This window comes from Triticum aestivum, chromosome 2D, assembly GCF_018294505.1.
Source record: "Triticum aestivum cultivar Chinese Spring chromosome 2D, IWGSC CS RefSeq v2.1, whole genome shotgun sequence".
NCBI classification, from domain to species: domain Eukaryota; kingdom Viridiplantae; phylum Streptophyta; class Magnoliopsida; order Poales; family Poaceae; genus Triticum; species Triticum aestivum.
The window spans coordinates 532,745,965-532,772,816 of NC_057799.1; positions in this window are offsets into that span (position 1 = coordinate 532,745,965).

The window sequence follows — 26,852 nt, forward strand, 5'->3', positions numbered from 1 at the left end:
CGGACGTCTGAAGCGACATCACATAAAGGGCTTATATTGGAAGAATAAATAACAGTGCATGCCACAGTCGGACGTCTGAAGCGACATCACATAAAGGGCTTATATTTCACAACTTAATATCTCAGTAGCTCAAGAATTTAGATCATATCAAGGGAATAATCAGGTATGAGATAAACAACAGGGTTAGTCCATTCACAGGAATAACGTTCAACCAAGTTACCACTCAAGCTTGTTCACCGGGGAAATATCACGAGGATGGGACATAGATATGGATACACTGGTCACGGTCCTTGACCAAGGATACGATGACTCGGAAGGATTTGACTCTGCAGAGTTTGTACTTTAACCACAGCCAACGGATTTCAGTAGTCACGGGGACTAGTTCCGTTTACGGTGTTTTAGGAGAAACACATCTAACCAGTACACACCCATTCAACATTCCGAAGCCAGGAATCACCCTCGGCAACGTTCAAGAAAAACCTTGAGACGGGGAGGCTACAACCTCGCGTAGCATGGGATCAAATTTATATACGCGCGCTCTAAGGGATGCCCCCCACTCGGTCCCAACCGGAAACACCCATGCCCCCTGACCCGATGACTGGCTTTAATCCAGGGCCATGGAACCCTCATCCCGGCCCCTCTACTTGGTGTGTACACGGAAAGAGGTTAACAACTTACTAAATCGTATTCTTGGCAGAAAACATGTGGCAGCACGGAAGGGGGAAGAACGATAACGTGACTCCGTCCACGTTAACGTCGGAATTTATCGGATGACGTAAGGCTGGCATGCTACAACAGTACCACCTTACTGCCCTTCATGTCACCACATGACTAGGCCATCTCTCATCAGAGATCACAGTAACTTCGGAACACACGGGTAGTTGCCTTACATGCAACGAGATACTCACCGATGCTCATATGCCATGCACAACCATTCAAGCAAACATGCAAAACACCTATCTTATCAAAGGTTCAAACATGCTTGCCTGGTTCGGAGAAGTCGGAGTCTAGCTCGGCGAAGTTCGCGGCTCCGTCACCTCTTCCGGAACCTACGGTATAGCGAAAATCTATACTAACGTGAAAATCATCGCGTGCATAAAAGTTGTCCCAAATTTTTTCCAAATAAATACTATAAAAAACTAGACAAAAATATAAGACTGTCAGGAAAAGAATCAATCAAAAATCAACTTTTATTAAAAAGTTATAAGGGTTTTAGTCCAGGGACTAATCTGTGATGAAACAGAAAAGAACCAGGGACTTAACTGAGAAAACAGAAAATGGTTCGGAAAGAAACGCGCCAGCCCAAAGGGAAAACGTATACTGCCCGAAGGCGCCAACTAAAAACGGTTCGCGGCTGAGAGAAGAGAGGCTGGCGGGGGGGTCCACACGTCAGGTTTAAAAACCTTGCCGGCGCCCGAAGGCTGCGGTGGTCGCCGGCGTTGAACCACGGCGAGACAGGGAGATCAGAGTGTACCAAGAGGTTCAGTGCGTCCTTCCGCGTCGGTGGGTGGTGGACTTGACCGACGGAGAGAACCACGTCGACGGCGACACTTTCCCCGGCGGACGGCGGCTCGGGCGATGGTGGAGAACTCCGGTGGGTGCTGCAAACTCCGAATTGAAGCGCGGGTCAGGAGAGTGGATGCATAAGGAAGTTACTGGCAGGAGCTGAGAGGTAGAGGTGCACGCACGGGAGCGAATCGAGCTGGATCCCGTGGCGGGTCGCGGCGGCCGGAGTTGGGGAAGAAGGCTCCCTCGGGGCTCTTCCAGTGGCTAGGCGTGGTGTTGGAGGTGTGTAGAGGCGGTGTGGGTTCGAGTTCGAGCTCGGGGCCTCTATTTATAGGCGGTCCGAGGGGGTGGCCGTGAACGGGAAATCTCCGGCGAGCGATTACGGCAAGGCAGTGGTTGGGCAGTGGTCCCGTTCCACTGCTAAACTTGGTCGGGCTTGGCGTAACAGCGCCGGTCTTCGACGAGGCGGCCGTACGGGCACGGCGGCGGCAGAGAGCGCGCTCCGCGCCTAGCAGTTCACGACGAGGGTGGCAGCGCGCACGGGGGAGCGGGTGGCCACGCGGCGGCCTCCGGTGGCTTGGGCGGCGCTGGGCGGCACCGTCTACGCTGCGCCCCTCTCTGGCGGCCGCAAAGCCGTCGCTGCCGTTGCTCACGGGGTGGCGCACCTCCTCCTGCTCGTCCCCGACGCCCGCAACCTTCCAGGCGTTCGTGCGGTGTAGGGACAAGAAGGAGGGCACGGGGAGCAAGGCGCCACCACAGCTACTGGCGAGATTGACAACGAACACTGAATGAAACGACAGTAGTTTCAGACACTGTATCTCTGAATTAACTGAACATGACAGCAACAGTGTCCAGTAGGTGTTCGACGAAATGATTTGGCATGAAGAAATTTTTTTCTGGAGCTGGGACATGGTGAGGTGACCTCTCAATGCACCCAGAGGCTGCCTGAATTTTCTCAGATTTTTAGGAGAAGGATTCAAATGAATTTCATCAAATTTGGCAAATCTGGTCCAAACTTGCAGCAAGTATAGTTTGAAAAATTTGAACTGGAGACCAGTGGATCTTCATGGATCCTGGTTGAGGGCTCAAAGGACTAGCTAGGGAAATTGGTTTGGAGGCAAAACTCAAAGCAGAAAGGGTAGCTCCTTTGTAAACCTCCAAGGATCAAGATAGAAGGCAAAAATTGTTTTTGATGAGAATCAAATGGAAAAGAAATTTTGGGGAGGTTCAAACTGTTGGATTTGAGGAGTAACTTTACACAAAGATGGGGAAAGGCTTATGGGAGTGGATTTCCACTTAGGTCATGGCAAGAGGGATTTTTGGAAAGGGGAAAAGGATCACTCAAATACCATAGGGCCATTTAAAAGATTTTTCAAAAGAAATTTTCCCAAGTGAAAAGCTTTTGGTTTTGAGTCAAAATAAAAAGGGAAAACCTCCAAGACCAAGAACCAAGTCTTGGGTGAATCCAAAACAAAACACTTGCCATAAAAAAAACTTTGAGAGGGAGAGTTCTCCAGAAGAAAATTTAAATAACCTCCCTCAATTTAAATAAAAGTTTGAAAAAGCCAAATAAAATCTTTGGGTGTCACAATCATGCATCTGTCGGAAAGATATCCTAAGAGCTACTTGAATTCCCACTTATAAACTCCCGAAACTTTCTGGTTATGCAATCAGGTGTTGGGGATACAGGGGACACAAAATATATCACCCAAACTAACAATACCTAGATCCAGCTGTATCCATCCTTCAACACATAACCAAGAAACCTTCGGAAATCATTTACCTCAACCTTCGAAAAGCATCCGTTATACGAGTTATGGGAATACTCACGATCACCCGCCCCAGTACTGGGTGGCGTCGAGGTTATCTCACCAACAACTGCATAAAAGAGATTTTCGATGTCGGCGAAACTCAGGTATTCCAGAACTGCAACGATAAAATTCTGACGACAACACCTCGGAGCTCAACTCCCCGGGACACTTCCACAACCGCTAAATTTTTTTAGTGAAATTTGAGGAGAGAAAAGTCAAAACTTCTACGTCAGGAGACCTCACCAGAGCGATGAAGGGACTGAGGAGTAAAAAGAATCCTACTCTCCGATATATATAATCCTAAGACTCAAAATATTTTTTTCTAGACTCAACAACGCCAGCGATTTGATCAAGCAAGGGGCTCCTAAGTCGGGGATGGCTCTGATACCAACTTGTAACACCCACGATGCGGCTATATCTCCCACGTGTCGAGGCACGACTTAGAGGCATAATCGCATTGTAGGTATTGTCGCAAGAAGGGTCATCTTCCCACAATCCCATGTAATGAACAAGAATGGGATAAAGAGTTGGCTTACAGTCGCCACTTCACACAATGCATAAATTAAACATACATCATTCAGAGTACAATCAAGGTCCAACTACGGAACCAAAATGAAAGAAGACAACCCCAAATGCCAGATCCCTGATCGTCCCAACTGGGCTCCACTGCTGATCATCAGGAAACGAAACATAGTAACGACCAAGTTCCTCATCGAACTCCCACTTGAGCTTGACTGCACCATCTGCATAGGTATCCTCGGCACCTGCAGCTGTTTTGGTAGAATTTGTGAGTCACGAGGACTCAGCAATCTCACACCCGCGAGATCAAGACTATTTAAGCTTATAGGAAGGATGGGGTAATGAGGTGGAGCTGCAGCAAGCACTAAGCATATATGGTGGCTAACATACGCAAATAAGAGCGAGAAGAGAAGCAACGCAACGGTCGAGAAGCTAGAAGTGATCAAGAAGTGATCCTGAAACTACTTACGTTCAAACATAACCCCAAAACCGTGTTCACTTCCCGGACTCCGCCGAGAAGAGACCATCACGGCTACACACGCGGTTGATGTATTTTAATTAAATCAAGTGTCAAGTTCTCTACAACCGGACATTAACAAATTCCCATCTGCCACATAACCGCGGGCACGGCTTTCGAAAGATAATACCCTGCAGGGGTGTCCCAACTTAGCCCATTATAAGCTCTCATGGTCAACGAAGGATATTCCTTCTCCCGAGAAGACCCGATCAGTCTCGGAATCGCGGTTTACAAGACATTTCGATAATAATAAAAAAGACCAGCAAAGCCGCCCGATGTGCCGACAAGTCCCGATAGGAGCTGCACATATCTCGTTCTCAGGGCACACCGGATGAACACTACGTACAGCTAAAACCAGACCTCGAGTTTCCCCGAGGTGGCGCTGCAAGTGGCTCTAGTTTGGACCAACACTCGAAGGAGCACTGGCCCGGGGGGGTTAAAATAAAGATGACCCTTGAGTCTGCAGAACCCAAGGGAAAAAGGCTTAGGTGGCAAATGTTAAAACCAAGGTTGGGCCTTGCTGGAGGAGTTTTATTCAAGGCGAACTGTCAAGGGGTTCCCATAACACCCAACCGCGTAAGGAACGCAAAATCAAGGAACATAACACCGGTATGACGAAAACTAGGGCGGCAAGAGTGGAACAAAACACCAGGCATAAGGCCGAGCCTTCCACCCTTTGCCAAGTATATAGATGCATTAATTAAGATAAGAGATATTGTGATATCCCAACATAAACATGTTCCAACATGGAACCAACTTCAACTTCACCTACAACTAACAATGCTATAAGAGGGGCTGAGCAAAAGCGGTAACATAGCCAAACAACGGTTTGCTAGGAAAGGTGGGTTAGAGGCTTGACATGGCAATATGGGAGGCATGATATAGCAAGTGGTAGGTAGCGCGGCATAGCAATAGAGCGAACAACTAGCAGCAAAGATAGAAGTGATTTCGATGGTATGGTCATCTTGCCTGAAATCCCGCAAGGAAGAAGAACGAGTCCATGAACAAGACAAACGGACGTAGTCGAACGAATCCTCACCACTCTGGAACGAAACCGAAGCTAATGAGGGAAGCAACCCGGAAAGAAAGAAACAACATAGTAAACAACCACCACATACACATGGCATGATGCACAAACAATTATGATGCATGTCCGGTTTAATGAGGCATGGCATGGCAAAATGCAACAAACAATACTACAAATTAAGTGGAGCTCAATATGCAACGAGTTGTATATTGACAAAACACCACATCAGTTATTTAGTTCTCTCTCGTTTATGTACCCAACAATTTTAAATGTTATTAAACATGGCAAGAGGTGAGACATAAGTAAACTACACATTTTAGGCAATTTAAATGAGGCCGGAAACATCAAACAACAATTCCGATAAATCCTCATGTGCATATTTTGGAATTGGTACTGTTCTTCCATAAACACAATTTTAATGTTGTTAAACAGCAAAATGAAGTTTACCATGTTAAACTAGGCATTGTTCTACCCCATTTACATATAAAGTTTATTTAAATCCGAGTTACGGTTAATTAGTTATGAAATAACTCATTTTAACATGGCATTTAAGCAAATTTAATCAAACAACATATTTAAACAATTTTAACATGGGTGAAAGTTGCAAAATATTAATCTACACAAAATTCTAAGCATTTTACATGTTTAAATCATTTTAATCCGTTGCACGGTTGATGAGTTATTATATGCATGAAGACTAGGGACTTTTCTATAAAACAGGTAAAACACTTCATAATTAGCAAATCGTTCCGCGAAAAAAAACATGGATAGGGCCGAATATGGCTAGCCCAATAGGAGCACAGGGGAGGACTAGGGCTGCTCACCCATGGGCCAAGGCCCGGTTCGACGGTGAGGTGAGGAGGCCGGTTCCTGGGCTGCTAGGCGCGCAGCTGGACCGAGCGATGGGGAGGCGTGGTCAAACGAGGCAGGACCAGGTGCGGGTCAATGCAGCAGCAGGGGCGCGCTCGTCCTCCTGCTCGAAGCAGAGGAAGACGGCCAGGTTCAGGGGAAGACGGCTTGCTAGGACTTGGGCAGGACAGCGAAGAAGCTCCAGGGCGGCTGGACGGGACTTGGGGGCGCTGGCGGCGGGATCCAGGAGACAGGCTGGAGGGGGCGCGAGCCAGGCTCTCGTCGAGGCCCTCCGGGAAGCAGAGCAGCGGCGCGACACGGAGCAGTAGAGGGACTTGCGGCGGTGCTCGGTACCTCCCCTCGCTGGAAGACGAACGGGACGGCGGCGGCCGGCGCTGGTTCATGAGCAGCAGAGAACGAAGGTTAGAGGAGAACCAGAGAAAAAGGGAAGAAGGGCCGCGAGGAGACGGTGACCTGCTGGCTACGGTCGGCGCGGACGAGGAGAATTCAGGGCCTTGGGCGCGGGGCGGTGAGGACGGCCTGTTGGAGCATGCTTGGTGAGGAGCAGGGGCACGCGAGGAGCTGCTGTTGGTCATGGTCGTCGGCGGAGACGAGGCCTCGGGCAGGAGATCGGCGAGCGGCGCTGGTTCCTCAGCCAGGAGGAGGGAGGAATCGAAGGGAGCCATGGGAGGGCTCTGGTTGGGTGGATCGATGGATTGGTAGGTGGAGGGAGCGCTGTGGTTGGGCAGATTGGTGGATCGGGAGGGATCCCGAGGAAGGTGGAGGCTGGTCGGGGAAGGATCCCGAGGGAGGTTTTGGTAGAGAGTGGCGGCGCCGAGACGGAATGGATGGGACATCTCCCTAGATTTTAGGGTTCAGGTCTATTTATAGGAAGGGGTTAGCTTAGGGGGTATTTGGTCCCTCCGATTTAAATTGGACGGTCAAGAAAAATAAGCTAGGAGAGTCCAACAAAGAAAACGGTGATGTTTTATAGATGTTAGGGGATGATCCGGACCCATCGGTAACAACAACCTGGGTCAGGTTCGGGACAATTTTCGGACGCGCGCGAGGGGTGGTCTGAGAGAGGTCGACAAAGACAAAGTGTCTGACAAAAGGCCCTGGAGAAGACAAGAGAGAAAACGAGGAGCAACGTTGCAAGTGTGGTTGGTCTCAAAACGGTCAACGATAGCAAGGGGGGACGCGGCAACGATGAGCGGATGCAAGTTTTAAAAACAATGATGGCAATGATGCAATGCGGATGATGCTATGATGAATGCAATAACTAAAAATAACACGCGGCAACAATGCAAAACATGGAAAGCGTCTGGAGCGTCGGTCTCGGGGCGTTACAGACAATGCTCTAGAAAATGATGATCATCACACTTCTATTTATTTACAACTCAATGATTACAAATCGATACTAGAACAAAGTATGAATCTATATGAATGCCTCCGGCGGTGTACCGGGATATGCAATGAACCAAGAGTGACATGTATGAAAGAATTACGAATGGTGGCTTTGCCACAAATACTATGTCAACTACATGATCATGCAAAGCAATATGACAATGATGAATGTGTCATGATAAACGTAACGGTGGAAAGTTGCATGGTAATATATCTCGGAATGGCTATGGAAATGCCATAATAGGTAGGTATGGTGGCTATTTTGAGGAAGATATAAGGAGGTTTATGTGTGAAAGAGCGTATCATATCACGGGGTTTGGATGCACCTGTGAAGTTTGCACCAACTTTCAATGTGAGAAAGGGCAATGCACGGTACTGAAGAGGCTAGCAATGATGGAAAGGTGAGAGTGCGTATAATCCATGGACTCATCATTAGTCATAAAGAACTCACATACTTATTGCAAAAATCTACAAGTCATCAAAAACCAAGCACTACGCGCATGCTCCTAGGGGGGTAGATTGGTAGGAAAAGACCATCGCTCGTCCCCGACCGCCACTCATAAGGAGGAGAATCCAAGAACACCTCATGTTTCAAATTTGTTACATAACGTTTACCATACGTGCATGCTACGAGACTTGCAAACTTCAACACAAGTATTTCTCAAATTCACAACTACTCAACTAGCACAACTTTGATATCACTACCTCCATGTCTCAAAACAATCATCAAGCATAAAACTTCTCTTAGTATTCAACACACTCATAAGAAAGTTTTTACTAATCTTGAATACCTAGCATATAAGGATTATTTAAGAAAATTACCATGCTGTTCAAGAATCTCAAAATAATCTAAGTGAAGCATGAGAGAATAATAGTTTCTATAAAACAAAACCACCACCGTGCTCTAAAAGATATAAGTGAAGTACTAGAGCAAAAACTATATAACCCAAAAGATATAAGTGAAGCACATAGGGTATTCTAATAATTTACGAATCATGTGTGTCTCTCTCAAAAGGTGTACAGCAAAGTTGATTGTGGTAAACTAAAAAGCAAAGACTCAAATCATACAAGACGCTCCAAGCAAAACACATATCATGTGGTGAATAAAAATATAGCTCCAAGTAAGTTACCGATGGAAGTAGACAAAAGAGGGGATGCCTTCCGGGGCATCCCCAAGCTCTGGCTTTTTGGTGTCCTTAGATTATCTTGGGGTGCCATGGGCATCTCCAAGCTTAGGCTCTTGCCACTCCTTGTTCCATAATCCATCAAAACTTTTACCCAAAACATGAAAACTTCACAACACAAAACTTAACAGAAAATCTCGTGAGCTCCCTTAGCGAAAGAAAACAAAAGACCACTTCAAGGTACTGTAATGAACTCATTCTTTATTTATATTGGTATTAAACCTACAGTATTCCAACTTCTCTATGGTTTATAAACTATTTTACTAGCCATAGATTCATCAAAATAAGCAAACAACACACGAAAAACAGAATCTGTCAAAAACAGAACAGTCTGTAGTAATCTGTAACTAACGCAAACTTCTGGAACTCCAAAAATTCATCCAAAGTAGGACGACCTAGAAAATTTGTTTATTGATCAGCAGCAATTGGAATCAATATTTTATCACGTTCTGGTGATTTTTAACAATTATTTTCGTGAACAGAAAGTCTCTGGAATTTACAGCAAGATCAAATAACTATCATCCAAGAAGATCCTATAGGTCTAACTTGGCACAAACACTAATTAAAACATAAAAACAAGTCTAACCAGGGGCTAGATCAAAGATTTATTCCTAAACAGAAGAAAAAAGCAAAAAAACTGAAAGTAAAATTGGGTTGCCTCCCAACAAGCGCTATCGTTTAACGCCCCTAGCTAGGCATAAAAGCAAGGATAGATCTAGGTATTGCCATCTTTGGTAGGCAACTCTTTAATAAGACATCTATCACCCTTAGGAGTTTCTTTCTTTTTATTAATTATCAAACTCCTAGGCACAAAATCGAAAAATTCATTTGTAGCAAATGGTTCCTTAATGATAGCAAAAAGATGGGGATGAATACTTATAGATTTGAGATCCGTAGTTTCCTTACTAGAGGATTCACCCTTGTTTTTAGGAACATACATAAGCTTGGCAGTTTTAGTTGGAGGACGTGGGGTATTCTTTACGGAAGAAAAAGCGGTTCCCAAGTTGGTAATGATACCCTCAAGTTTATCGATTCTAGTGGAATCTTGATTTATTCTTTCATTAACTATGGGTTCCTTCTCCTTAATATTTTTCAAAGTGACTCCTACTTTAGATCCATATTGGGTAATTTGGTTGTGGATCTTTTTATCCAAATTTTCAATTAACTCTACGGTAGCAAATTTATTTTCAATAATTTCAAGTCTTTGCATTACATGCTCCAAAGTTAACATAGTTCCATTAACCAAAAGAGGTGGTGAGCCAAACAAATCTATCATAGCATTATAAGAATCAAAAGTATGGCTACCCAAGAAATTCCCTCCGGTAATGGTATCAAGGATACATCTATACCAAGGAGTAGCGCCTACATAAAAATTGCGGAGAAGAACGGAAGTAGATTGCTTCCTGGTAGATCTATTTTGAGCATTGCAAATTCTATACCAAGCGTCTTTTAGATTTTCTCCCTCCCTTTGATTAAAATTTAGAACTTCATTCTCGGGAGACAACGGAGAAGATAGAGGGACTAGCCATAAAGACAAAGCAAGCGAAAAAGAAGCAAACGAAAAAGAGAGGGCGAATAAAACGGCAAGGGTGAAGTGGGGGAGAGGAAAATGAGAGGCAAATGGCAAATAATGTAATGCGGGAGATAAGAGTTTGTGATGGGTACTTGGTATGTTGACTTTTGCATAGACTCCCCGGCAACGGCGCCAGAAATCCTTCTTCCTACCTCTTCAGCACTGCGTTGGTTTTCCCTTGAAGAGGAAAGGGTGATGCAGCAAAGTAGCGTAAGTATTACCCTCAATTTTTGAGAACCAAGGTATCAATCCAGTAGGAGGCCACGCACGAGTCCCTCGCACCTACACAAACAAATAAATCCTCGCAACCAACGCGATAAGGGGTTGTCAATCCCTACACGGTCACTTAGGAGAGTGAGATCTGATAGATTTGATAAGATAATATTTTTGGTATTTTTATGATAAAGATGCAAAGTAAAGAAAGTAAAATAAAAACGGCGCCAGAAATAGCTTGTTGTCGGGAGATTAATATGATGGAAAATAGACCCGTGGGCCATAGGTTTCACTAGTGGCTTCTCTCATGAGCATAAATATTACGGTGGGTGAACAAATTACTATTGAGCAATTGACAGAATTGAGCATAGTTATGAGAATATCTAGGTATGATCATGTATATAGGCATCACGTCCGAGACAAGTAGACCTACTCCTGCCTGCATCTACTACTATTACTCCACACATCGACCGCTATCCAGCATGCATCTAGAGTATTAAGTTCATAGGAACAGAGTATCGCTTTAAGCAAGATGACATGATGTAGAGGGATAAACTCATGCAATATGATATAAACCCCATCTTGTTATCCTCGATGGCAACAATACAATACGTGCCTTGCTACCCCTACTGTCACTGGGAAAGGACACCGCAAGATTGAACCCAAAGCTAAGCACTTCTCCCATTGCAAGAAAGATCAATCTAGTAGGCCAAACCAAACTGATAATTCGAAGAGACTTGCAAAGATAACCAATCATACATAAAAGAATTCAGAGAAGATTCAAATATTGTTCATAGATAAACTTGATCATAAACCCATAATTCATCGGTCTCAACAAACACACCGCAAAAGAAGATTACATCGAATAGATCTCCACGAGAGAGGGGGAGAACATTGTATTGAGATCCAAAAAGAGAGAAGAAGCCATCTAGCTAATAACTATGGACCTGAAGGTCTGAGGTAAACTACTCACACATCATCGGAGAGGCTATGGTGTTGATGTAGAAGCCCTCCGTGAACGATGCCCCCTCCGACGGAGCTCCCGAACAGGCCCCAAGATGGGATCTCACGAGTACAGAATGTTGCGGAGGTGGAATTAGGTTTTTGGCTCCGTATCTGGTAGTTTGGGGGTACGTAGGTATATATAGGAGGAAGGAGTATGTCGGTGGAGCAACGTGGGGCCCACGAGGGTGGAGGGCGCGCCCAGGGGGTAGGCGCGCCCCCTACCTCGTGCCCTCCTGGTTGATGTCTTGACGTAGGGTCCATGTCCTGTGGATCACGTTCGTTCCGAAAATCACGTTCCCGAAGGTTTCATTCCGTTTGGACTCCATTTGATATTCTTTTTCTGCGAAACTCTGAAATAGGCAAAAAACAACAATTCTGGGCTGGGCCTCCGGTTAATAGGTTAGTCCCAAAAATAATATAAAAGTGTATAATAAAGCCCAATAATGTCCAAAACAGAATATAATACAGCATGGAACAATAAAAAATTATAGATACGTCGGAGACGTATCATGTCGGGTGGTAGGTGCGACATATGCCAATGGATGGCTTATCATTGTGGGAGCCAGTAAGACGTCGCTGGTGCCTGGAAATGGGATAAGGCGAAGACATGCACGCTGGCGAATCTTACCCAGGTCCGGTGCTCTCCGTGGAGATAACACCCCTAGTCCTGCTCTGCGGGGTCTCCGCATGATCACTAGATCAACACAAGTGGCTACAGGAAGAAGAAGGGAAAGGCTAGCTCTCCTCTTCCCTCTACGTGGTCTCTAAAACTCTCTCTGGGAATGACCCTTTGCATGGGTGCCCTGGGGCGTTTATATAGGCCTACCCCCTAGGGGTACAATGGTAATCCGGCTGGACGCGGGTCCCAGCCGTCGGTGTCTGTTCTTGCCGGCTTCTTCGCCGACCGCCGGGGCCCGCCGACTGGTGGTTCCCGCTGGCGGTGGTTACTGTAGCCTCGCCCCTAGTGACGAGGGCTTCGCCGAGGTAAGCATGGCTACAGTGCCGCCGTCTGGCGGGCTCTGATTGTAGCCTTACCGCTTCTTGTCTTCTTAATGATGCACATACTTTGAGGGACGGAGGTAGCCGGCTAGTGGGAGCCGGCTACGCCCTAGGCCGACTGGGGAAGGCATGGCCGCCTTCGATCGTCTCTCTGGTTGGGGGGCCCGCCGCCTACGGGCCGTACTGGCGCCTGTCGTGGGTGGCGTCATGGTTAACATGGCAACAGTGCCACCGTGGCCAGGCGTGCTCCGGGATTCGGGGGTGGCAGGCTGTACTGTAGCCACGCCCGTCTCATCACCGTTAGGTGGGTGCAGTCCTTGAGGGTGCAGTCTTGGCCGGCTTCTGGGAGTCGGTCTTCTTGTGGCCGGCTTCTGGGAGTCAGCCTATGAGATAGCCGGCCAGGGGAAGGCGGCCCTGCGAGATAGCCGGCCAGGGGAAGGCGTTCCTGCGTGTTGGACGCTTGTAGGTTCCATCGGCTTGATAATTTCTTGAAGTGACAGGGGGAGTCGGTTAGGCTACCCGTGGCCATTTACTCCGACAGCAGTCCCCGAAGCTGGTTGGGCTTTGAGGGTTAAAGGAGGACGAGAAGCTCAATCAGCTTCCTATCTTGCGGAGCCAGCAGCTTGGAGCCGGCTTTGATCAGGGGCGCCGTCTTGGCGAGGTTTTGCAGTCTGAAGGCGGGAGCCAGCTGGTGCGCACGACGGGTTGCGAACCGGCCGCCTGCCGCCCGTGTGCCACGTGGCACCCTCCGGCTGGAAAAGCCTGCCAGCCCACGCGCGCGACGGGACGCCGCCGCAGGCCGGGGCCCACCACTTCCACGCCTAGGCCTAGGTGTGGGTCTTCTGTGGCCCAAAATGGGCCGTTCGCCTTCCAACGGCCTTTACCGCACGTTGTTAGGGCGCAATAATCGCGGGGCGTGGGGTCGTGGGCGTAGTTAATCCCACGTTCTCCCCCACGCCTCGCCTCCTCGGCTCCGCCGCACGAGGCGATAAATAGGGGGAGGAGGGGGAGCGGCAGATGCTTCGCATGCTCTTCCTTGCTCCACCATCTTCTTCTTCCTTCTCTTCATTGCCGTCGCCCCTCGCCGTCGCGCCGTCCCTCTAGTCTCCGCACTACCCCGTAGCATCGCCACCGCGGGGCCGTGCTTTCGTCGTTGCCGCACCCTGCCTCATCAGCCTCTTGCCGTCATGCAGCACGGCGGGGACTGGGATGGCTCCATCGTCCACGAGGACCACATCGAGTTCCTCCGCAAGACGTGGCGGCTGCCCGGCGAGGATTATGTGCGGGTCCGTCTCGCGCTGGAGAAGGAGAACACGCCGGCGCCGGAGGGAGGCGAGCGGGTAATCTTCCGGTCTCATTTCCTGCGCGGCCTCGGCCTGCCCGCGAGCGCCTTCTTCCGCTCCTTCCTGGAATTCTATCTGCTCCAGCCGCACCACCTCACTCAAAACATGGTGGAGCTGATGTCCGCCTTCGTCACCTTGTGCGAGGGCTTCCTTGGCGTTCTCCCCACCCTCGAGCTCTGGGGGGAGTTCTTCCAGTCCAAGCTCGGCACCCGCATGCAGGGCGTCCAAGCTCAGAGTGGCGCCTTCATCGCGATGCGGAGGCCGGCAGCCGACAACCCCTTCCCCGCCATTGCGCTGATCCAGTCGGTGAAGCTCTGGCAAAAATCATAATTCTACATGAAGAACGTCTTCCCACGAGGCGACTTCGTCAACTTGCCGGCTTACGTAGCCGGCCCGCGGGCTGGGAGGCGGCCCCAGTGGTCCTATCGGGCCAAAACGCTGTCTCTGGCTGGAGCTGCCGCCGTCGCCCGACTCCGGGTAATGATCCAGTCGGAGGGCCTGACTAGGTCCGAACTGCTGGCAGCCTTCGTGGAACGCCGGGTGCTCCCGCTCCAAGGCCTCCCTCATTTGATCTGTCAACTGAGCGGCCAGCTCGATCCGAGTCGGATGTGCACCAAGGAGATGCCTCACGACGAGGTAGCTCACATGGTGAACTATCTCGCGAACTGCAAGCTCACAGCGGAGTGGCAGTTTAGCAAGGAGCCGTACTCGCGCGCCAATCCTCCGCCTATTGTAAGCTTGCCCTTTTCTTCTCTTCTTTACTTTTGTCACCAAGTTTCTCTTGGCCGACTCTGACCAGTCGGTTCGTCTTGACAGAACCCCCTCCTTCTCCCGGCAGCCGGGGCATCGGGAGCGGACCGCCAATTTCTCCCCGACTGGGCGGCGCATGACCTGGATGACCCCGACTTGGGGGCGGCCGCCATGGACGGCAACGCCGAGGGAGGAGGCGGCGAAGCAGGCTTGGGGCCAGCTTTGCCGACTGGCCGGATGACGACAAGGCGGAAATCGTCCCGCGCCGCCAACCAGCGTCTGATCAAGGCGCGGGTTCATCTGCCGCGCCGGCTGCCCGAGGCGGCGCAGAAGCGTCGGGCCGCATCGGGCCTATTCGGCAGTCGGCCGAAGAAGGCCAAGGCCACGGTGGCGGCGACCAGGCGGGACGAGGCAGCCGTGAAGGCGACCCGCTTCCGGAAGGCGGTGAAGCAGCCGCAAAAGGTTTCAGCGTAAGTGTCAACTCGCGTGTTTCTTCTTTTCTTGTCGATACTCTTTTTCTGAGTCCTGGTCTTGATTCATCAAACAGGGCTCCGCTCTCTCTTGAGCGGACCACTGCCGCCTCCGTGGTTAGATCGGCGGGAGGATCTGCGAGCACCCACCGCGTGGACCCCCATGCCGAGCTTCAAGCGGCGATGGAGAGGAACGCGCGGGAGGCGCGGGAGGAGCGGGAGGCGGAGGAGCTGAGGGCGGCCGCCGACAAGGCGGCGCAGGAGATGGTGGAGGAGTCGGCGAAGGCGCAAGCCGACGCAGCGGCGGGGGCCTTGCTTGTCACCCCGCTGCGCGCCGTGGCGCCCGAGATCCCGGAGCCCCCGCCGGAGGGAGCCGGTGGCGACCTGCCGGAGATGGAGAGGGAGGAGGGCGACGCCGTCATCCAGGAGAGGGAGACGGCACCGCCATCGCCGACTGGGCCGGGCCAGGGCAGCCGGCCTGATGCGCCGCCCGCGCCACCGGCTGGAGGCGAGCCGGCCGCGAGGACGGACCTGGCGGCCCGGGCACCATCGCGCCAGCGCGCGGGGAAGGCGACTTCGGCGCCGGACCCTCATAAGGCCGCGGGCTCTAGCTCGTCGACCCAGGATCTGGAGGCGGCCAGCGCCAGCGCGGGGTGGACGCCGGGTGGTGGGACGGCCGTGGTAAATGTGGCGGCGCAAGAAGTCCGGAACCGGCTTCAGGCCCAGGCCGCCGTGCTGAGGCAGTATAACCAAGAGTTCCTCGCAACACGGACGGCCATTTGGGTAAGTCTTCCCGCTTTTGTTGTTTCTTGATCTTGATTTCTCCCGTGGGGGCGTGTCAGCGCACGCACTGGGTGTAGTCCCCGAGTTCTGATTCGGCTGCTGAGCAGGCGGCTTGGAACTTCTTAGTAGACTTTGATTGCTTATCTTGCTCTTGTTTGCTTCTCTGTCCGTCTTGCAGGACTACCATAACCTCCGCGTGGCTGCCTTCAACTCCCAGGCTCGGGAGTTGTCCCAGAAGACCGCTGATCTAACTAAGAGCCGGAGTAAGTGCTTCATCTTTTAGCTCACGTGGGGGCGCGTCAGCGCACCCACTGGATGTAGTCCCCGAGATTTGGGCCGACTGCTGAGCAGTCGGGTCGGATCTTTCCTGGCGACTTCTTTCTAATTGCTTTCTTCTTCTTCTTTGCCATATCTGCAGAGGCCAACGCTGACCTGAGGCAGCAGTTGGGTGGGGCCCAGACCGCCCTTCGCGCCAAGGAAGCCGAGTTCGACGCCTTGGCCCAGGAGCGTGACCGCTTGGCCAAGAGGCTGGCCGACGAGGAGGAGAGCCACAAGGCGGCCCTGAAGGCGGTGCAGGACAGTGAGGCCGCCCTTCACGCCGAGTACGAGACCGAGGCGGCGAGCTGGGCTGAGGCGAGGCAATTGCTGATCAATGGCTATGGCCAAATTGAAGACTTGGTTCACGGGAGGCCGCCTTCCTCTTCGCTCCTTTGCTTGCCGCTTGCCATTTGGTCCATCTTTTAACTTTGTGTTTTTTCTCTTTCTCTTCTTTTTGCAGAGTACTTCCTTGGTTACTATACTGCCGCCAACCAGGTCGTCGAGGCCCACCGCGAGGCGCGAAGGTAGGCTGGTGCTGAGGTCGCGCCGAATGCTCGTCGGTCACTTGAGGAGCAGCTTCTGGCGATCCAAGCCCGCCTCCAGCCGGCTCACCGCATGCTCCGCCATCTTCAGCGCGCTGGGGAACAAGTGCTGGCCGCCCTCTGGCCCGGCGAGGTGGTTCCCCGTACCCCCAGTCGGATTGTCGACTGGCTGGAGGTAGCGGTTGGCCGCTTCGAGGCCTGGAAGGCTTCTGCGGCCCGGTCAGGCGCCAGGCGGGCGCTGGAGTTCATCAAAGCCTGGTATCCCGAGCTGAGCTTGGACCAGCTGGCCACCTGGCGGCAGGAGGCCGACGAGGAGCTGGAGGCGGTGCGGCCGGCTATCATCCAGCGCGCCTCGGCAATCGCCGACTACACCGACACCAGCGCCTTTGCTCCTGAGGTGGATGATGACGGCGTTGCTCAGCCGGCCGAATGGTTTGGGCTGAACCCGTCAGATGGTGAGGACTCGGCAGAGGAGATCGATTCCAGCGATGAGGGCGAAGAGGAGGAGGGGGAGGATGGTGGAGACGCCGCGCCAGACGGTGGAGCGACCGGCCATGCTCAACTTGATCGTGCTTCCAGCAACGAGGCACGTGCGAGCGCGCCGCCTGTAGCCAGCGATGATCAAGCCGAGACTCGCCAGCCGGCCACTCCTCCAGCCGGCACTGCCGCCTCCACGGACCTGCCCAGCTCGCCTGTTGCACCCTTGGCCTGATCTGCCGCCTTTACTTTCCTGTTTTGTTACTCTTTGAACAATATTCTATTAAACTTGCGCAGTTCCACCCACTGGGGGTGTATTCAAACTATGTTGAATGCCGGCCTTTCGAAGGTCTTTTGTGTAAATGTAATCATGCAGGTGTTCGGCTTCCAATTGCTCTTGCTTTTCATCCTTTTGGCTGTTTCCTTTGCCGCCCTCCCTTGGGCGCCACCTTCCCAGCCGGACAGCTGCTCTGCAGTCTATGGCTGGAGAAGTGCTTGGCCGGTTGGGAGAGCAAGTACTCTAGCTTTCTTAGATTGTAGCAAGGTAAATGAGAAGCCGGCCAGCCGGTTGTTCTGACAGCCGGGTGGCGGGGTGGGACGCTGGTTTGAGTTATATAAGTTCGTTAGTCCTTAGCCATTTTTCGTGTGGGCATCCTTTCTTGCCTTTGGCTCTTGCCAGTCGGACAGTCGATTCTTCAAGCTGCGACTTTCAACAAGAGAGGGCTCTGGTGCTGGCACACTACTTGTCTGACTGCAGGTAGAACTTTTAATATAACTCAAGGCGGCAAGTCCCCGGGCCGACTGGTCGAACCCGGTGCCGGACAGAAAATCAAATGTAGCAATACATTCATAGGTATGACACTCGTCATACATAGATAAAAGACGGCAGTCCCTGAGTGCTCCTCGGGGGGCCGGTTGTCTTGTACTTAATACAAAAGGTAGCATGGTATATACTGCTTTCAACTGTAAAATCTTCTGAGGAGATTGGCGTTCCATGGTCGTTCTGACTCCTTGCCGGAATCATCTCTCTTGCGTGCCTTCGGCTTCTGTGCGTCGATCAGGTAGTAGGAGTCGTTGCCTAGCGCCTTGCTGATGACGAAGGGGCCTTCCCAAGGGGCCGAGAGCTTGTGCTGGCCAGCTGTTCGCTGGATCAGCCGGAGCACAAGATCGCCTTCTTGGAAGGATCTTGGCTTGACCTTCCGGTTGTGGTAACGGTGCAAACCCTGCTGGTAGATGGCGGACCGGCTGAGTACTAACAGCCGGCCCTCTTCCAGCAGGTCGACACCGTCTTCTCGCGCTTCCTGGGCCTCCGCCTCCGTGTACATGGTGACTCGAAGTGAGTCGAACTCGATGTCAGTTGGGATGACAGCCTCGGCACCATATACAAGGAAGAAAGGAGTGAAGCCGGTTGAATTGTTCGGGTAGTACGCAGACTCCAGAGGACAGCCGGCAGCTCATCGAGCCAGCAGCCGGCCGAATGCTCCAGTGGCACGACCAGTCGGGGCTTGATGCCGGAGAGGATGAGGCCGTTTGCTCGCTCGACTTGGCCGTTTGACTGCGGGTGGGCAACGGACGCTAAGTCCAGTCGGATGCCCTGTGTCGCGCAGAAACGTGCCAGTGCTCCCTTGGCAAAATTTGTGCCGTTGTCGGTGATGATGCTATGTGGTATGCCATACCGAGTGGTGATATCTGTGATGAATGTCACGGCAGTCGGCCCATTCAGCTTCTTGATTGGCTTCGCTTCAATCCACTTGGTGAATTTGTCTACGGCAACAAGTAAATGTGTCATGCCGCCGCGCGCCGTCTTGAATGGGCCCACCATGTCCAATCCCTAGACGGCAAAGGGCCAGGTGAGGGGGACGGTCTTGAGTGCAGAAGCCGGCAGGTGTTGCTTGGAGCTGAAGACTTGGCACCCTTTGCAGTGTTTGACTACCTCCTTGGCGTCCTCCAAAGCAGTCGGCCAGAAGAACCCATGGAGGAAAGCTTTGGCGACAAGTGATCTTGAGGCCACGTGGTGGCCGCATTCGCCTTGGTGGATATCCTTGAGGATTGCTATGCCCTTCTCTGGCTCGACGCAGCGCTGAAGACTCCAACGACGCTGCACCTGACGAGTTCTCTGTTCACTATTGTGTATGCTCCGGCTCGGCGTTGAACTTGTCTTGCTGAGATCTCGTTAGTCCGCAGCTCTCTGTTCACCAGAAAGTTGAGGATGGGCTGGGCCCATGATGGAGCTGTGACTTCTTCTATTGCCACCACCGCTACTGTGACCAGAGCGGGTGGGTTGGGTGGTGAGGAGTTGGAGTCGCCCACCGCCTGTTGTGTCGTTGCAGTCCCCGGGCCGACTGCTACTGTGACCAGGGCGGGTGGGGGGTGGGGGAAGATTTGTTAGCTGAATCTAGGACTTGGTCGAAAGAGGAAATAATGGGGGCGAAAAGTAGCAGAGACTGGCTATCCAACTGGTCTCTAGGTCTAATAGGGAAATAAAGGGAACACAGTACAAACTCAATATAAACCCGATCTATTGGTTGAAAAAGGAAAGAAAGTGGGGACTGGGGGACAAGTCAACAGAGTAAGTCTAACACTAGATTTGCTAGCCTCACACAGTATAAGGTGGCTATATACCAAACAAAAATGGGACCAACCCAGATATCCTCTTCTGATGTTTCTTACCCCGAGCCGCTCTTATGTAATGCCACTGGTAAAATGTAGCAGTCACACTATTAAAAGTAAGGACACATTAAACCAATGTTGTTTTCAATGTAATGCCTCCAGTAATGTGAATCAATGGCACTTTTTTTCATGTCCTGCTAAATTTCCCATTAAGATAAGTTGCTTCTTTTCGTTAGAGATGCAACTGTCCTGGTCCGCCTACTCTCCAGGAGCTTCACGACCAACCTTGATGTTGCTCAATTTTATTACAACTAATGAAGAAGAAGCTCTGTGGGTTTCGTTTTCTGATGGAAATGGAACCGGGGCTGGAGCCCTTTTCTTAAAAAAGAAGAAGAAGAAGCTGCTAGCTCATGGGACATTGCTTCATTTTAGGTGAACTGCACCAAAAGGTCCCATGAATTGAATCATCCATGTTGGTGACTAGTGTCATCCCTTCTACGATGGCGTTGACTGCAGATATGGTTCCCATCACGAGGTATGTTCCTTTTTGGTCTGACCGTTTGCCAAAGATCCTGCATGTTGATCCAGCACTTGTGCTACTGTTTTGGCACTGCCATGATAAAGCAGTAATGTTATTATTTTGCACCTTAATCTAGTGGCACTATTAATTTGAGGCAATGTTTTGGCACCGCTAGTGCCACTGTTTTTTTATATATCGAAAGAGGGGGTTCCCTCCGATTTCATTAAAGAAACCCAACCATAGAGAACCATTATCCGACACCATCTCAGTGTAAACGGGCAGTTATGCAACTACTACTAGAACAGACTGAGTACTAGCAGGAGACAAGTTCGCCACATAAGCTAGGTAGGTAGGGGACGCAGCACCAGCTCGACCAAGTTTGGATTACCACCCAAATGCTACCACAGAAACATCAGGGGGAAGATAGGGACTGAAAGAGCCAGCTTCAGCATCCCAGTCTAAGCACCCCCGACCTTCATCCTTGCTACGCACGCTACACCTCGTTTGCTACCTGCTCGACCCTATTTTCACTGATAAAATGAAGTAATAATAGAGTTAAAACAGAGCGAGTGTCCTCTCTATCATTTCATTTCCAATGTAGATAAAGAAAGTGCTTCTCTTTGTTAATGTATGTTTCATCAACTAGTCCCATTGTTAATGTTTAAGCGTTTTTGCAAACTGGGGTGCTTAATTTTAGTTGATCTGCACAAAAATAGAGATTTGAATGTCTCAAGGCCCCTCCTTGTACTACCTGTACACTGATGTTCATCACTGGCAGAAGGTGTATCGGGTAGACTTGGGTCGATTTCCAGTATGATGTAATATTTTCTTCTCTTTATTAGTGTATGTTTCATCAACTAGTGCCACTATAATCTAATCACGCCTTTTCATTATCTGTGCAAAAAGCGTTATTCAGCTGCATTTTGGTGGAACTGCACAAATGTACGGATGGAATCGGCATATATGCAGAGTGCGAGGTGCCAAGTAAAAATTACTGACACCAACCCTGCTCCATCTAAGCATTGGCATCCACCACCATCAGTGGGATGTGTGGCGCTCACTGTGGACGGATCTTTCTCGGCAGCAAATCCTCTAACGAAATACTAGTAGCTTAGACTTAAAAAAAACTAATAGCTTATATTGGCAGTTTTCTACGGGTGTACTCTTTTCTGAAAGAAGCACCTATCTATTTTTCTTTATTTGTACACAGTGTGACAACTTTGACCCAAAGGTCCAAAGCTATTTTAGGGTGATTGGCGTAGTACTCGGAGACTGATTGTAAGCATAATTTTTATTAGTTGTCACACTGATTGTAAGCATGAGCAGATGGAAGATTAGGTTAGTGCGAAGCTTACCTTAAACCCTACCGACGCTGTTGAAACGAGGCGAGCGTCGAGGGAACCGTGGAGAACCACGGGGAAGCGACGTCGCGCCATCCGGCCTCCTCTTGTGGTGGGAGAACGAATACTCCTGTGGCTCCGGCTGGCTCTGCACCCTCACGAATGGCACACCGTACTCGATCGATTCGTTATCCTCTGGGTGCTCGACCTTCGACCTGTACGCCCACCACCTCCGCCTGACTTTTGCCTCGGGCGAATCTGTCTGCTCCGTCGCCCAGAGGAGATACTCGATGAACTCGAAGAACTACGGCGTGACTGCCGCCGAGGAGTACATCGCCGCCCTCATCGCCGTCGTCTCGCTCTTTCGCATACATTGCCACATAGCCCTCACCGTCCTTGAAATCTCCCACTCATTGTCAAACCAAGTAAGGATCTCCTTCAACCTGGCTAACTTTGCCTGGTCACCGCCGGTGATCTGCCTGATTCGCTGCTGCATCCCCTCCATAGATGTCCTTCTGAGTGGTCCGGTGCTAGCTTTGGAAGATGGGAGGAGAGATGGTGGTCTTGCAATAGAGAAGAGGGAGAGGCGAGACGGTGGTTTTGGAATGGAGATGATGGAGAGGAGAGGGGGTGGTTTTGAAATGGAGAAGAGGGAGAGGCGAGACGGTGGTTTTGGAATGGAGATGATGGAGAGGAGAGGTTCCCTGCCTTTCGGTCGCTGACAGGTGGGCCCCGCGCTTGGTGGGACCCATGTGTCAGTGTCTCAATGGTAGGATGGGCTACGTCAGGGGATCCTCGTCTGAGGAGAGAGGAGGTGGTTTTGCAATGGAGAAGAGGGAGAGGCGAGACGGTGGTTTTGGAATGGAGATGATGGAGAGGAGAGGAGGTGGTTTTGCAATGGAGAAGAGGGAGAGGAGCGTGCGGCAGCGATTTAGGATTGGACGAGAGGGCCGGCGCGCTGTGACTGGATCAAAATCAAAATCAATTTACCCTTCAATTAAGAAAGCGACCCCACATTAACTAGTCTCCCTTTTATTCTGGGTCATAATTGACCATGATTTTCGCAAATAAAATATATGTTATACGTTGCAAAAATAATATAATTTGAAAGTACATTCAGATACGAACCAAACGATACAATTTTTGGTGACATGCATTCACATTTTGCTTGTCAAATACAGTACGTGGTCAAACTTTGACCCAAAATACGCAAAACAAAAAAATACTTCCAAGACCAGCGCCGCTCTTCCGCTCTTCTCCTCTTAAACCACCGCCGCTCCTCTCCTGTTCCAATCTAAATCCAGCGCCGCTCCTCTCCTCTTCCATTTCAAAACCACCGCCCCTCCTCTCCTGTTCCAATCCAAAACCAGCGTCGCTCCTCTCCCGTTCTAAACCAAAACCAGCGCTGCTCCTCTCCTCTTCCATTCAAAAACCACCGCCGGCGAGTGAAGGTGCTGTGGAGAAGTAGATCGATGGAGGAGTACAACCGATACGTGAGGATCGCAGACGGCGACCCTGTGAAGCTAGCTAGGATGTTGGAGATACAGTCTTGGTTTGACAACAAGGACCAACTAGCGGCGGCGGCGACATCCATGGCCAAATATCTGCAACAGAGCGAAAAGGCGGCGATACTCCCAGAGGGAGTCGCGCGGGAGTACATAGAGCTGCCCCTCTGGGCCATGGAGCAAACAGATTCACGAATCCGATCGTGAGGGAGCGATGGTGGGAGTATCGATCCCAGATGGAGCATCCACCAGAGATAGAAGGACCGAGCATCTACAGGGTGCCATTTGTGAGGGTGTCGTGCCAGAGCGAGCCAGTGGAGTCTTCGTCGACCAAACCCAACTGCAAGAGGAGAAAAACAGTTGGCCGACGATGCTTCCCCACCATCCTCTCCCTCGCCATTCACATCGTCTCACGGGGCGGCTGTCTGCCGTCGAGGAATAGGAGGGACTGTCCCCCCCAGACCAATAGTCGGGCAGGTTGTGAATTGTCAGGAGGAGCTTAGGGTTGTTAGTATTTGCAGGTTGTGAATTGCGTTTTGTGTTGCGTATTTTGAGAGTACTTTCAGATATGAATGTCTTTTGAATTTCAGATTTGAAGTATTGAGCATATGAAGTATTTTATGAATTCTAGAGATCTATTTTTAGCACTTAAAAAATGTAGTTTCATAGGAGTATAAAAGTGCAGACAATGTGATTCTCAGAGAAGAAACTGCAAGTTTCAGTTTCAGATAAGAAACTCCAAGTTCAGTTTCAGATAAGAAACTGCAACTTTCAGAGGCAGAGCATTTATATTAACACGGCCTTTTCAAACAGTGTTAACATCATGCTGGAAGTTTTATTCATGGTCGAAACTGGAACTACCAGCCAGTTAACATCATGCTGATCAACATTCATGCATAGCACATCTTCATATGATGCACAGTCAAAAAGATATGCTATTTTCAAGATGCCCACACAATGTCGAGTGTGCGAAAAACAGAGAAAACGAGGGACGAAGTTTTGGCAAGTGTTGGACGTGGTGTGCGTAGATGACAATTGGGACCCACATGTCAATAAAGGCAGAGGCAAAAAATTTGGAGATATTTTCTCTGCACAGGTGGAATCGAACCCGGGCGGAACAGCTGTCGGGTAGTGTCACTCGGCCACTAGGCTAGTTCAGTTGTTTCATTACTAATAAGGGCACTTCCTTTGGTGATGATCTCCTCCTGCGCCTTTGTGCGCTCGCCGCGACGCCGTTGTCTGCTGTTGTGAACATGCTGAAACAAACAAGAGGAATATGAGAGGACTGTACATGAAGAGGCAGGACAGTCGGGACCCACCAAGTCTATGGCCGTACGCAAGCAAGTGCCTCATCGAAAAAAATACTTCCTCCTAATGCTATACTGACATTGGGGCCACGGGTTTGTCAACATAGTTACATCTTCTTTAGGTGCTTCAACGTAGTTACTATCTCTTACTCTTATAAAAATGATGTTGGTGATGATGGTGTGCCTACCGTCCTGCATATAGGCCTTCGATTTATATCTAACAGATAGGAAGGAAACAATGGCAATTTTGCAAAAAGATACCCACATCCCTCTCCAGATTTGCAAATAAGCCCTTCCCTCGTTCATCCTTTTCTCCCACAAGATAAACTATTCATACAAATGCATCTTGATGCGTGGCAACGCATGGGCATCTTGCTAGTAGGAGATAAATTCACAACAAAGCGGCGGGAGCTGGCATGTATCATTTATTATCACTAGGGCAGCAAGTATCAGCTGAGTTTTGGGCTGCCCCGTCTAGGCTTTCTTTTTTAACATGCGCAGCCCACGACCTCGGATGGGAGGTCCATAGGCCTGTTTGTATTTTCTTGAGGGCCGTCATGTATCGACCGGCCTATGGACCTCCCATCCGAGGTTTTATTTTTCCTGAAACATCGGCAGCCCAATTTATGTATTTTTTTGAAGAAAACGCAGAGGTCTGTTCTATTTTTCTATATAAGAATAGGAACGCCTGGTCCAACTTATGTTTCCCTTCTAACTATATTATATATATTTAAATTATTTTATATGTTATTATATATTATTGTTATTGTCATCATATATTTAACAGATACTTACATATGTAAGAAAACAATATCCCACATCTTATTAACTTATAAAAATAATTTCTTAACAATAAAATCCTGGATTTTTTTGGCAACGAAAATCCTGGTGATTGTGTACAAAAGCTTGGTAAGATTTAAGGACCAATGTAATAATAAATCACTTATTATTTAAATATATATATATATAACAAAATGCTCAGCCCCTGTTTATTTTTTGATAACATTGCTGCGCCCACCCCAACATTATAATTAGAATCAGCCCAGCAAAATCGTGTATTTCGAGAAAGTGCAAATGGCCTATAATTTTTTAGGAAAAACATAAATGGGCCGCATGGACGCTACATTATTTGTTCACCCAGCCCAGCTAATGGACTGTAATTCAAAAAAAGATCAAATGGACTGTAAATTCTACCCCGCAAAAAAAGACTGTAAATTCTGAAAAAATGGGTTGAATACGTGCCACATTTTTGGAGGCTGAAATGTGGGCCAATAGGTCGAAGCCAATGCAAGTCGTTGTCAACTTAGTCAACAAATGATTCTGACATCGTTAGCCGTTGGATTTACATCCAACGACCGACATCCATCTTCAATCTCTCGTCTTCTTCCTCCAGCGCCGCCGGGACCACCTGCTCCCGCCTCCTGCTGCTAGCAGCTCTGCTTAGCACGCTTCGCTGTGAAGCGCTACTCCACCGTTGGCCAGGCCATCCCTCCACCCCTCCACACCTCCTGTTCTTCTCCACCGACTGCCGAACCACACCGCACCAGAACCAGTTAACCCTCGTACACCTCTCCGTCTGCGACTCTACTCCCGCGTCTTCCCATCTCCGGCTCGTTGCTGTCCGGGGCCTCGCCGTCGTCCACCACCTTGGATGCGCTCGGCGCGGAGTGGTCAACGTGGTCAACGAACGACACCATCGGAAGTAGACTGTGCGTGGAGAGGCTGACAGCTGGGTCCACGGCCGCACGCAAGGAAATGCCTCCTTATTACGCGCAAAATAATGATTCCTCCACCTGACAGCTGGGACCCACCGGAAGGGCCTCTGTATTTCGCGAAAAAATGTTCCCACCGCTGACAGGTCGGACCCACCAGCTATATCTTCGCACGCAAGGAAGTGCCTCCTTATTACGCACAAAAAAATGAATACCCCCTGCTAGTTGGGACCCACCATAGTGGGAGGCTGACTTGTGGGCCTACTAAGTTGACGGGGATGGAGGGCTTTGTCAACTTAGTCAATATGAACATTCTAGCTCCAGTGACCGTACGATGTCCATCCAACGGCCGTAGTGCTTCTTAAACCTCTGGTCTTCTTGCTCCAGCCGCCCATACCAGCGCCGGTCTGCCTCGTGCTCCTGCCTCCCGTGGCCGGCTGCGATGCCGCGGAGGCCTCATCGCCCCCTACTACTCCCACCACTGGCCAGGCCATCCCTCTACTCATCCACACACCCTGTTATTCTGCGGTGATGGCAGCCTCACACCGCAGCGAACCAGTGAACC